A 10,082-nucleotide genomic window follows, 5' to 3' on the forward strand; every position below is an offset into this window, starting at 1 on the left:
ACGTTCAGTAGAGCTGTACTTCCTGACTGTGCTGTTCGTTACCAGGGCCACGTTCAGTAGGGCTGTACTTCCTGACTGTGTTGTTCGTTACCAGGGCCACGTTCAGTAGAGCTGTACTTCCTGACTGTGCTGTTCGTTACCAGGCCACGTTCAGTAGAGCTGTACTTCCTGACTGTGCTGTTCGTTACCAGGGCCACGTTCAGTAGAGCTGTACTTCCTGACTGTGCTGTTCGTTACCACGGCCACGTTCAGTAGAGCTGTACTTCCTGACTGTGCTGTTGTTACAGGCCACGTTCAGTGGGGCTGTACTTCCTGACTGTGTTGTTCGTTACCACGTTCAATGAAAACTGTACTTCCACGTTCAGGGCTGTACTTCCTGACTGTGCTGTTCGTTACCAGGGCCACGTTCAGTAGAGCTGTACTTCCTGACTGTGCTGTTGCTACCAGGGCCACGTTCAGTAGAGCTGTACTTCCTGACTGTGCTGTTCGTTACCAGGGCCACGTTCAGTAGAGCTGTACTTCCTGACTGTGCTGTTCGTTACCAGGCCCACGTTCAGTAGAGCTGTACTTCCTGACTGTGCTGTTCGTTACCAGGGCCACGTTCAGTAGAGCTGTACTTCCTGACTGTGCTGTTCGTTACCAGGGCCACGTTCAGTAGAGCTGTACTTCCTGACTGTGCTGTGCTACCAGGGTTCAGTGAGCTGTACTTCCTGACTGAGCGTTACCAGGGCCGCATTCAGTAGAGCTGTACTTCCTGACTGTGCTGTTCGTTACCAGGGCCACGTTCAGTAGAGCTGTACTCCCTGACTGCTGCTTACCACGGCCACGTTCAGTAGAGCTGTACTTCCTGACTACACAGGGCCACGTTCAGTAGAGCTGTACTTCCTGACTGTGCTGTTCGTTACCAGGGCCACGTTCAGTAGAGCTGTACTTCCTGACTGTACTGCTGCGTTACCAGGGCCACGTTCAGTAGAGCTGTACTTCCTGACTGTGCTGTTCAAGATTTACCAGGGCCACGTTCAGTAGAGCTGTACTTCCTGACTGTGCTGGTCGTTACCAGGGCCACGTTCAGTAGGCTGTACTTCCTGACTGTGCTGTTCGTTACCAGGGCCACGTTCAGTAGGGCTGTACTTCCTGACTGTGCTGTTCGTTACCAGGGCCACGTTCAGTAGAGCTGTACTTCCTGACTGTGCTGTTCGTTACCAGGGCCACGTTCAGTAGGCTGTACTTCCTGACTGTGCTGTTCGTTACCAGGGCCACGTTCAGTAGGGCTGTACTTCCTGACTGTGCTGTTACCGCCACGTTCAGGGCCAGGCCAGAGCATTCAGTAAAGTAGAGCTGTACTTCCAGGAGCCACTGTCTGTTCTGACTGTTACCAGGGCCACGTTCAGTAGAGCTGTACTTCCTGACTGTGCTGTTCGTTACCAGGGCCACGTTCAGTAGGCTGTACTTCCTGACTGTGCTGTTCGTTACCAGGGCCACGTTCAGTAGAGCTGTACTTCCTGACTGTGCTGTTCGTTACCAGGGCCACGTTCAGTAGAGCTGTACTTCCTGACTGTGCTGTTCGTTACCAGGGCCACGTTCAGTAGAGCTGTACTTCCTGACTGTGCTGTTCGTTACCAGGGCCACGTTCAGTAGAGCTGTACTTCCTGACTGTGCTGTTCGTTACCAGGGCCACGTTCAGTAGAGCTGTACTTCCTGACTGTGCTGTTCGTTACCAGGGCCACGTTCAGTAGAGCTGTACTTCCTGACTGTGCTGTTCGTTACCAGGGCCACGTTCAGTAGAGCTGTACTTCCTGTACTGTGCTGTTCGTTACCAGGGCCACGCTCAGTAGGGCTGTACTTCCTGACTGTGCTGTTCGTTACCAGGGCCACGTTCAGTAGAGCTGTACTTCCTGACTGTGCTGTTCGTTACCAGGGCCACGTTCAGTAGAGCTGTACTTCCTGACTGTGCTGTTCGTTACCAGGGCCACGTTCAGTAGAGCTGTACTTCCTGACTGTGCTGTTCGTTACCAGTACTTCCTGCCACGTTACCAGGGCCAGTAGAGCTGTACTTCCTGACTGTGCTGTTCGTTACCAGGCCACGTTCAGTAGAGCTGTACTCCTGACTGTGCTGTTCGTTACCAGAGCCACGTTCAGTAGAGCTGTACTTCCTGACTGTGCTGTTCGTTACCAGGCCACGTTCAGTAGAGCTGTACTCCTGACTGTGCTGTTCTGTTACCAGGGCCACGTTCAGTAGAGCTGTACTTCCTGACTGTGCTGTTCGTTACCAGAGCCACGTTCAGTAGAGCTGTACTTCCTGACTGTGCTGTCGTTACCAGGGCCACGTTCAGTAGAGCTGTACTTCCTGACTGTGCTGTTCGTTACCAGGGCCACGTTCAGTAGAGCTGTACTTCCTGACTGTGCTGTTCGTTACCAGTAGAGCTGCCTGACTGTGTTGTTCAGTAGAGCTGTACTTCCCTGACTGTGCTGTTCGTTACCAGGCCACGTTCAGTAGAGCTGTACTTCCTGACTGTGCTGTTCGTTACCAGGGCCACGTTCAGTAGGGCTGTACTTCCTGACTGTGCTGTTCGTTACCAGGGCCACGCTCAGTAGAGCTGTACTTCCTGACTGTGTTGTTCGTTACCAGGGCCACGTTCAGTAGAGCTGTACTTCCTGACTGTGCTGTTCGTTACCAGGGCCACGTTCAGTAGAGCTGTACTTCCTGACTGTGCTGTTCGTTACCAGGGCCACGTTCAGTAGGGCTGTACTTCCTGACTGTGCTGTTCGTTACCAGGGCCACGTTCAGTAGAGCTGTACTTCCTGACTGTGCTGTTCGTTACCAGAGCCACGTTCAGTAGAGCTGTACTTCCTGACTGTGCTGTTCGTTACCAGGGCCACGTTCAGTAGGGCTGTACTTCCTGACTGTGCTGTTCGTTACCAGGGCCACGTTCAGTAGAGCTGTACTTCCTGACTGTGCTGTTCGCTACCAGGGCCACGCTCAGTAGAGCTGTACTTCCTGACTGTGCTGTTCGTTACCAGGGCCACGTTCAGTAGAGCTGTACTTCCTGACTGTGCTGTTCGTTACCAGGGCCACGTGCAGTAGGGCTGTACTTCCTGACTGTGCTGTTCGTTACCAGGGCCACGTTCAGTAGAGCTGTACTTCCTGACTGTGCTGTTCGTTACCAGGGCCACGTTCAGTAGAGCTGTACTTCCTGACTGTGCTGTTCGTTACCAGGGCCACGTTCAGTAGAGCTGTACTTCCTGACTGTGCTGTTCGTTACCAGGGCCACGTTCAGTAGGGCTGTACTTCCTGACTGTGCTGTTCGTTACCACGGCCACGCTCAGTAGAGCTGTACTTCCTGACTGTGCTGTTCGTTACCAGGGCCACGCTCAGTAGAGCTGTACTTCCTGACTGTGCTGTTCGTTACCAGGGCCACGTTCAGTAGAGCTGTACTTCCTGACTGTGCTGTTCGTTACCACGGCCACGTTCAGTAGAGCTGTACTTCCTGACTGTGCTGTTCGTTACCAGGGCCACGTTCAGTAGAGCTGTACTTCCTGACTGTGCTGTTCGTTACCAGGGCCACGTTCAGTAGGGCTGTACTTCCTGACTGTGCTGTTCGTTACCAGGGCCACGCTCAGTAGAGCTGTACTTCCTGACTGTGCTGTTCGTTACCACGGCCACGTTCAGTAGAGCTGTACTTCCTGACTGTGCTGTTCGTTACCAGGGCCACGTTCAGTAGAGCTGTACTTCCTGACTGCTCCTTTCCTTTACAGGGAGCCAGGTTTTCCTGTGTCTATCCTTCCCAATGGCAAGGTTGTGCTCACTGAGCCTGTACTTTGTCAAGGTTTTTCTAAGGTTTTGATCAGTAACCATGGTCAAATATTTAGCCACAGTGTACTGTCGATTTAGTGCCCGATAGCACTGCATTTTGCTTTGTGTTTGTGTTTCCTAATAAGAAATATAGTTTTGTTTTGACTGTGTTGTAATTTGTATTATTCTGATTGATTGGATGTTCTGGTCCTGAGGCTTCAGTGTGTTAGTAGAACAGGTTAGTGAACTCAGGACCAGCTGGATGAGGGGACTGAGGCTTCAGTGTGTTAGTAGAACAGGTTAGTGAACTCAGGACCAGCTGGATGAGGGGACTGAGGCTTCAGTGTGTTAGTAGAACAGGTTAGTGAACTCAGGACCAGCTGGATGAGGGGACTGAGGCTTCAGTGTGTTAGTAGAACAGGTTAGTGAACTCAGGACCAGCTGGATGAGGGGACTGAGGCTTCAGTGTGTTAGTAGAACAGGTTAGTGAACTCAGGACCAGCTGGATGAGGGGACTGAGGCTTCAGTGTGATAGTAGAACAGGTTAGTGAACTCAGGACCAGCTGGATGAGGAGACTGAGGCTTCAGTGTGTTAGTAGAACAGGTTAGTGAACTCAGGACCAGGACCAGCTGGATGAGGGGACTGAGGCTTCAGTGTGTTAGTAGAACAGGTTAGTGAACTCAGGACCAGCTGGATGAGGGGACTGAGGCTTCAGTGTGTTAGTAGAACAGGTTAGTGAACTCAGGACCAGCTGGATGAGGGGACTGAGGCTTCAGTGTGTTAGTAGAACAGGTTAGTGAACTCAGGACCAGCTGGATGAGGGACTGAGGCTTCAGTGTGTTAGTAGAACAGGTTAGTGAACTCAGGACCAGCTGGATGAGGGGACTGAGGCTTCAGTGTGTTAGTAGAACAGGTTAGTGAACTCAGCCCCAGGACCAGCTGGATGAGGGGACTGAGGCTTCAGTGTGTTAGTAGAACAGGTTAGTGAACTCAGGACCAGCTGGATGAGGGGACTGAGGCTTCAGTGTGTTAGTAGAACAGGTTAGTGAACTCAGGACCAGCTGGATGAGGGGACTGAGGCTTCAGTGTGTTAGTAGAACAGGTTAGTGAACTCAGGACCAGCTGGATGAGGGGACTGAGGCTTCAGTGTGTTAGTAGAACAGGTTAGTGAACTCAGGACCAGCTGGATGAGGGGACTGAGGCTTCAGTGTGTTAGTAGAACAGGTTAGTGAACTCAGGACCAGCTGGATGAGGGGACTGAGGCTTCAGTGTGTTAGTAGAACAGGTTAGTGAACTCAGCCCCAGGACCAGCTGGATGAGGGGACTGAGGCTTCAGTGTGTTAGTAGAACAGGTTAGTGAACTCCAGGACCAGCTGGATGAGGGGACTGAGGCTTCAGTGTGTTAGTAGAACAGGTTAGTGAACTCAGGACCAGCTGGATGAGGGGACTGAGGCTTCAGTGTGTTAGTAGAACAGGTTAGTGAACTCAGCCCCAGGACCAGCTGGATGAGGGGACTGAGGCTTCAGTGTGTTAGTAGAACAGGTTAGTGAACTCAGGACCAGCTGGATGAGGGGACTGAGGCTTCAGTGTGTTAGTAGAACAGGTTAGTGAACTCAGGACCAGCTGGATGAGGGGACTGAGGCTTCAGTGTGTTAGTAGAACAGGTTAGTGAACTCAGGACCAGCTGGATGAGGGGACTGATGCTTCAGTGTGTTAGTAGAACAGGTTAGTGAACTCAGGACCAGCTGGATGAGGGGACTGAGGCTTCAGTGTGTTAGTAGAACAGGTTAGTGAACTCAGCCCCAGGACCAGCTGGATGAGGGTCCTGAGGCTTCAGTGTTTCAGTAGAACAGGTTAGTGAACTCAGCCCCAGGACCAGCTGGATGAGGGTCCTAAGGTTTCAGTGTGTTAGTAGAACAGGTTAGTGAACTCAGGACCAGCTGGATGAGGGGACTGAGGCTTCAGTGTGTTAGTAGAACAGGTTAGTGAACTCAGCCCCAGGACCAGCTGGATGAGGGGACTGAGGCTTCAGTGTGTTAGTAGAACAGGTTAGTGAACTCAGGACCAGCTGGATGAGGGGACTGAGGCTTCAGTGTGTTAGTAGAACAGGTTAGTGAACTCAGCCTCAGGACCAGCTGGATGAGGGGACTGAGGCTTCAGTGTTAGTAGAACAGATTAGTGAACTCAGGACCAGCTGGATGAGGGGACTGAGGCTTCAGTGTGTTAGTAGAACAGGTTAGTGAACTCAGGACCAGCTGGATGAGGGGATTGAGGCTTCAGTGTGTTAGTAGAACAGGTTAGTGAACTCAATGAGGGGACTCAGGCTTCAGTGTGTTAGTAGAACAGGTTAGTGAACTCAGGACCAGCTGGATGAGGGGACTGAGGCTTCAGTGTGTTAGTAGAACAGGTTAGTGAACTCAGGACCAGCTGGATGAGGGGACTGAGGCTTCAGTGTGTTAGTAGAACAGGTTAGTGAACTCAGGACCAGCTGGATGAGGGGACTGAGGCTTCAGTGTGTTAGTAGAACAGGTTAGTGAACTCAGGACCAGCTGGATGAGGGGACTGAGGCTTCAGTGTGTTAGTAGAACAGGTTAGTGAACTCAGGACCAGCTGGATGAGGGGACTGAGGCTTCAGTGTGTTAGTAGAACAGGTTAGTGAACTCAGCCCCAGGACCAGCTGGATGAGGGGACTGAGGCTTCAGTGTGTTAGTAGAACAGGTTAGTGAACTCAGGACCAGCTGGATGAGGGGACTGAGGCTTCAGTGTGTTAGTAGAACAGGTTAGTGAACTCAGCTGCTGGTGAGGGGACTGAGGCTTCAGTGTGTTAGTAGAACAGGTTAGTGAACTCAGGACCAGCTGGATGAGGGACTGAGGCTTCAGTGTGTTAGTAGAACAGGTTAGTGAACTCAGGACCAGCTGGATGAGGGGACTGAGGCTTCAGTGTGTTAGTAGAACAGGTTAGTGAACTCAGGACCAGCTGGATGAGGGGACTGAGGCTTCAGTGTGTTAGTAGAACAGGTTAGTGAACTCAGGACCAGCTGGATGAGGGGACTGAGGCTTCAGAACAGGTTAGGAATCAGGACCAGCTGGATGAGGGGACTGAGGCTTCAGTGTGTTAGTAGAACAGGTTAGTGAACTCAGGACCAGCTGGATGAGGGGACTGAGGCTTCAGTGTGTTAGTAGAACAGGTTAGTGAACTCAGCCCCAGGACCAGCTGGATGAGGGGACTGAGGCTTCAGTGTGTTAGTAGAACAGGTTAGTGAACTCAGCCCCAGGACCAGCTGGATGAGGGGACTGAGGCTTCAGTGTGTTAGTAGAACAGGTTAGTGAACTCAGGACCAGCTGGATGAGGGGACTGAGGCTTCAGTGTGTTAGTAGAACAGGTTAGTGAACTCAGCCCCAGGACCAGCTGGATGAGGGGACTGAGGCTTCAGTGTGTTAGTAGAACAGGTTAGTGAACTCAGGACCAGCTGGATGAGGGGACTGAGGCTTCAGTGTGTTAGTAGAACAGGTTAGTGAACTCAGGACCAGCTGGATGAGGGGACTGAGGCTTCAGTGTGTTAGTAGAACAGGTTAGTGAACTCAGGACCAGCTGGATGAGGGGACTGATGCTTCAGTGTGTTAGTAGAACAGGTTAGTGAACTCAGGACCAGCTGGATGAGGGGACTGAGGCTTCAGTGTGTTAGTAGAACAGGTTAGTGAACTCAGCCCCAGGACCAGCTGGATGAGGGGACTGAGGCTTCAGTGTGGTAGTAGAACAGGTTAGTGAACTCAGGACCAGCTGGATGAGGGGACTGAGGCTTCAGTGTGTTAGTAGAACAGGTTAGTGAACTCAGCCTCGGGACCAGCTGGATGAGGGGACTGAGGCTTCAGTGTGTTAGTAGAACAGGTTAGTGAACTCAGCCTCGGGACCAGCTGGATGAGGGGACTGAGGCTTCAGTGTGTTAGTAGAACAGGTTAGTGAACTCAGGACCAGCTGGATGAGGGACTGAGGCTTCAGTGTGTTAGTAGAACAGGTTAGTGAACTCAGGACCAGCTGGATGAGGGGACTGAGGCTTCAGTGTGTTAGTAGAACAGGTTAGTGAACTCAGCTGGGTGAGGGGACTGAGGCTTCAGTGTGTTAGTAGAACAGGTTAGTGAACTCAGCCCCAGGACCAGCTGGATGAGGGGACTGAGGCTTCAGTGTGTTAGTAGAACAGGTTAGTGAACTCAGGACCAGCTGGATGAGGGGACTGAGGCTTCAGTGTTAGTAGAACAGGTTAGTGAACTCAGGACCAGCTGGATGAGGGGACTGAGGCTTCAGTGTGTTAGTAGAACAGGTTAGTGAACTCAGGACCAGCTGGATGAGGGGACTGAGGCTTCAGTGTGTTAGTAGAACAGGTTAGTGAACTCAGGACCAGCTGGATGAGGGGACTGAGGCTTCAGTGTGTTAGTAGAACAGGTTAGTGAACTCAGGACCAGCTGGATGAGGGGACTGAGGCTTCAGTGTGTTAGTAGAACAGGTTAGTGAACTCAGGACCAGCTGGATGAGGGGACTGAGGCTTCAGTGTGTTAGTAGAACAGGTTAGTGAACTCAGGACCAGCTGGATGAGGGGACTGAGGCTTCAGTGTGTTAGTAGAACAGGTTAGTGAACTCAGGACCAGCTGGATGAGGGGACTGAGGCTTCAGTGTGTTAGTAGAACAGGTTAGTGAACTCAGGACCAGCTGGATGAGGGGACTGAGGCTTCAGTGTGTTAGTAGAACAGGTTAGTGAACTCAGCCCCAGGACCAGCTGGATGAGGGGACTGAGGCTTCAGTGTGTTAGTAGAACAGGTTAGTGAACTCAGGACCAGCTGGATGAGGGGACTGAGGCTTCAGTGTTAGTAGAACAGGTTAGTGAACTCAGGACCAGCTGGATGAGGGGACTGAGGCTTCAGTGTGTTAGTAGAACAGGTTAGTGAACTCAGGACCAGCTGGATGAGGGGACTGAGGCTTCAGTGTGTTAGTAGAACAGGTTAGTGAACTCAGCTGGGTGAGGGGACTGAGGCTTCAGTGTGTTAGTAGAACAGGTTAGTGAACTCAGGACCAGCTGGATGAGGGGACTGAGGCTTCTGTGTGTTAGTAGAACAGGTTAGTGAACTCAGGACCAGCTGGATGAGGGGACTGAGGCTTCAGTGTGTTAGTAGAACAGGTTAGTGAACTCAGGACCAGCTGGATGAGGGGACTGAGGCTTCAGTGTGTTAGTAGAACAGGTTAGTGAACTCAGGACCAGCTGGATGAGGGGACTGAGGCTTCAGTGTGTTAGTAGAACAGGTTAGTGAACTCAGGACCAGCTGGATGAGGGGACTGAGGCTTCAGTGTGTTAGTAGAACAGGTTAGTGAACTCAGGACCAGCTGGATGAGGGACTGAGGCTTCAGTGTGTTAGTAGAACAGGTTAGTGAACTCAGGACCAGCTGGATGAGGAACTGAGGCTTCAGTGTGTTAGTAGAACAGGTTAGTGAACTCAGCCCCAGGACCAGCTGGATGAGGGGACTGAGGCTTCAGTGTGTTAGTAGAACAGGTTAGTGAACTCAGGACCAGCTGGATGAGGGGACTGAGGCTTCAGTGTGTTAGTAGAACAGGTTAGTGAACTCAGGACCAGCTGGATGAGGGGACTGAGGCTTCAGTGTGTTAGTAGAACAGGTTAGTGAACTCAGGACCAGCTGGATGAGGGGACTGAGGCTTCAGTGTGTTAGTAGAACAGGTTAGTGAACCAGCTGGGTGAGGGGACTGAGGCTTCAGTGTGTTAGTAGAACAGGTTAGTGAACTCAGGACCAGCTGGATGAGGGGACTGAGGCTTCAGTGTGTTAGTAGAACAGGTGAGTGAACTCAAGACCAGCTGGATGAGGGGACTGAGGCTTCAGTGTGTTAGTAGAACAGGTTAGTGAACTCAGGACCAGCTGGATGTTCTGGTCCTGAGGCTTCAGTGTGTTAGTAGAACAGGTTAGTGAACTCAGGACCAGCTGGATGAGGGGACTGAGGCTTCAGTGTGTTAGTAGAACAGGTTAGTGAACTCAGGACCAGCTGGATGAGGGGACTGAGGCTTCAGTGTGTTAGTAGAACAGGTTAGTGAACTCAGGACCAGCTGGATGAGGGGACTGAGGCGTCAGTGTGTTAGTAGAACAGGTTAGTGAACTCAGGACCAGCTGGATGAGGGGACTGAGGCTTCAGTGTGTTAGTAGAACAGGTTAGTGAACTCAGGACCAGCTGGATGAGGGACTGAGGCTTCAGTGTGTTAGTAGAACAGGTTAGTGAACTCAGCTGGATG

The 10,082-nt window shown here is 51.6% G+C and overlaps 1 long non-coding RNA gene across 4 annotated transcripts; it reads left to right on the forward strand.

Annotated features, from left to right (window-relative positions):
- The first annotated feature begins 3,980 nt into the window (after nt 1-3,980).
- Nucleotides 3,981-8,468, forward strand: LOC127922314 (uncharacterized). Of its 4 annotated transcripts, none has more exons than XR_008110958.1 (4): nt 3,981-4,031; nt 6,922-7,244; nt 7,489-7,750; nt 8,114-8,468. It is a non-coding gene; the product is annotated as an uncharacterized LOC127922314 (long non-coding RNA). The 4 variants fall into 4 exon arrangements; XR_008110959.1 differs by having other exon boundaries at nt 8,175-8,468; XR_008110960.1 differs by having other exon boundaries at nt 8,236-8,468.
- The last annotated feature ends 1,614 nt before the right edge of the window (nt 8,469-10,082 follow it).

This window comes from Oncorhynchus keta, unplaced genomic scaffold (assembly GCF_023373465.1).
Source record: "Oncorhynchus keta strain PuntledgeMale-10-30-2019 unplaced genomic scaffold, Oket_V2 Un_contig_25237_pilon_pilon, whole genome shotgun sequence".
NCBI classification, from domain to species: domain Eukaryota; kingdom Metazoa; phylum Chordata; class Actinopteri; order Salmoniformes; family Salmonidae; genus Oncorhynchus; species Oncorhynchus keta.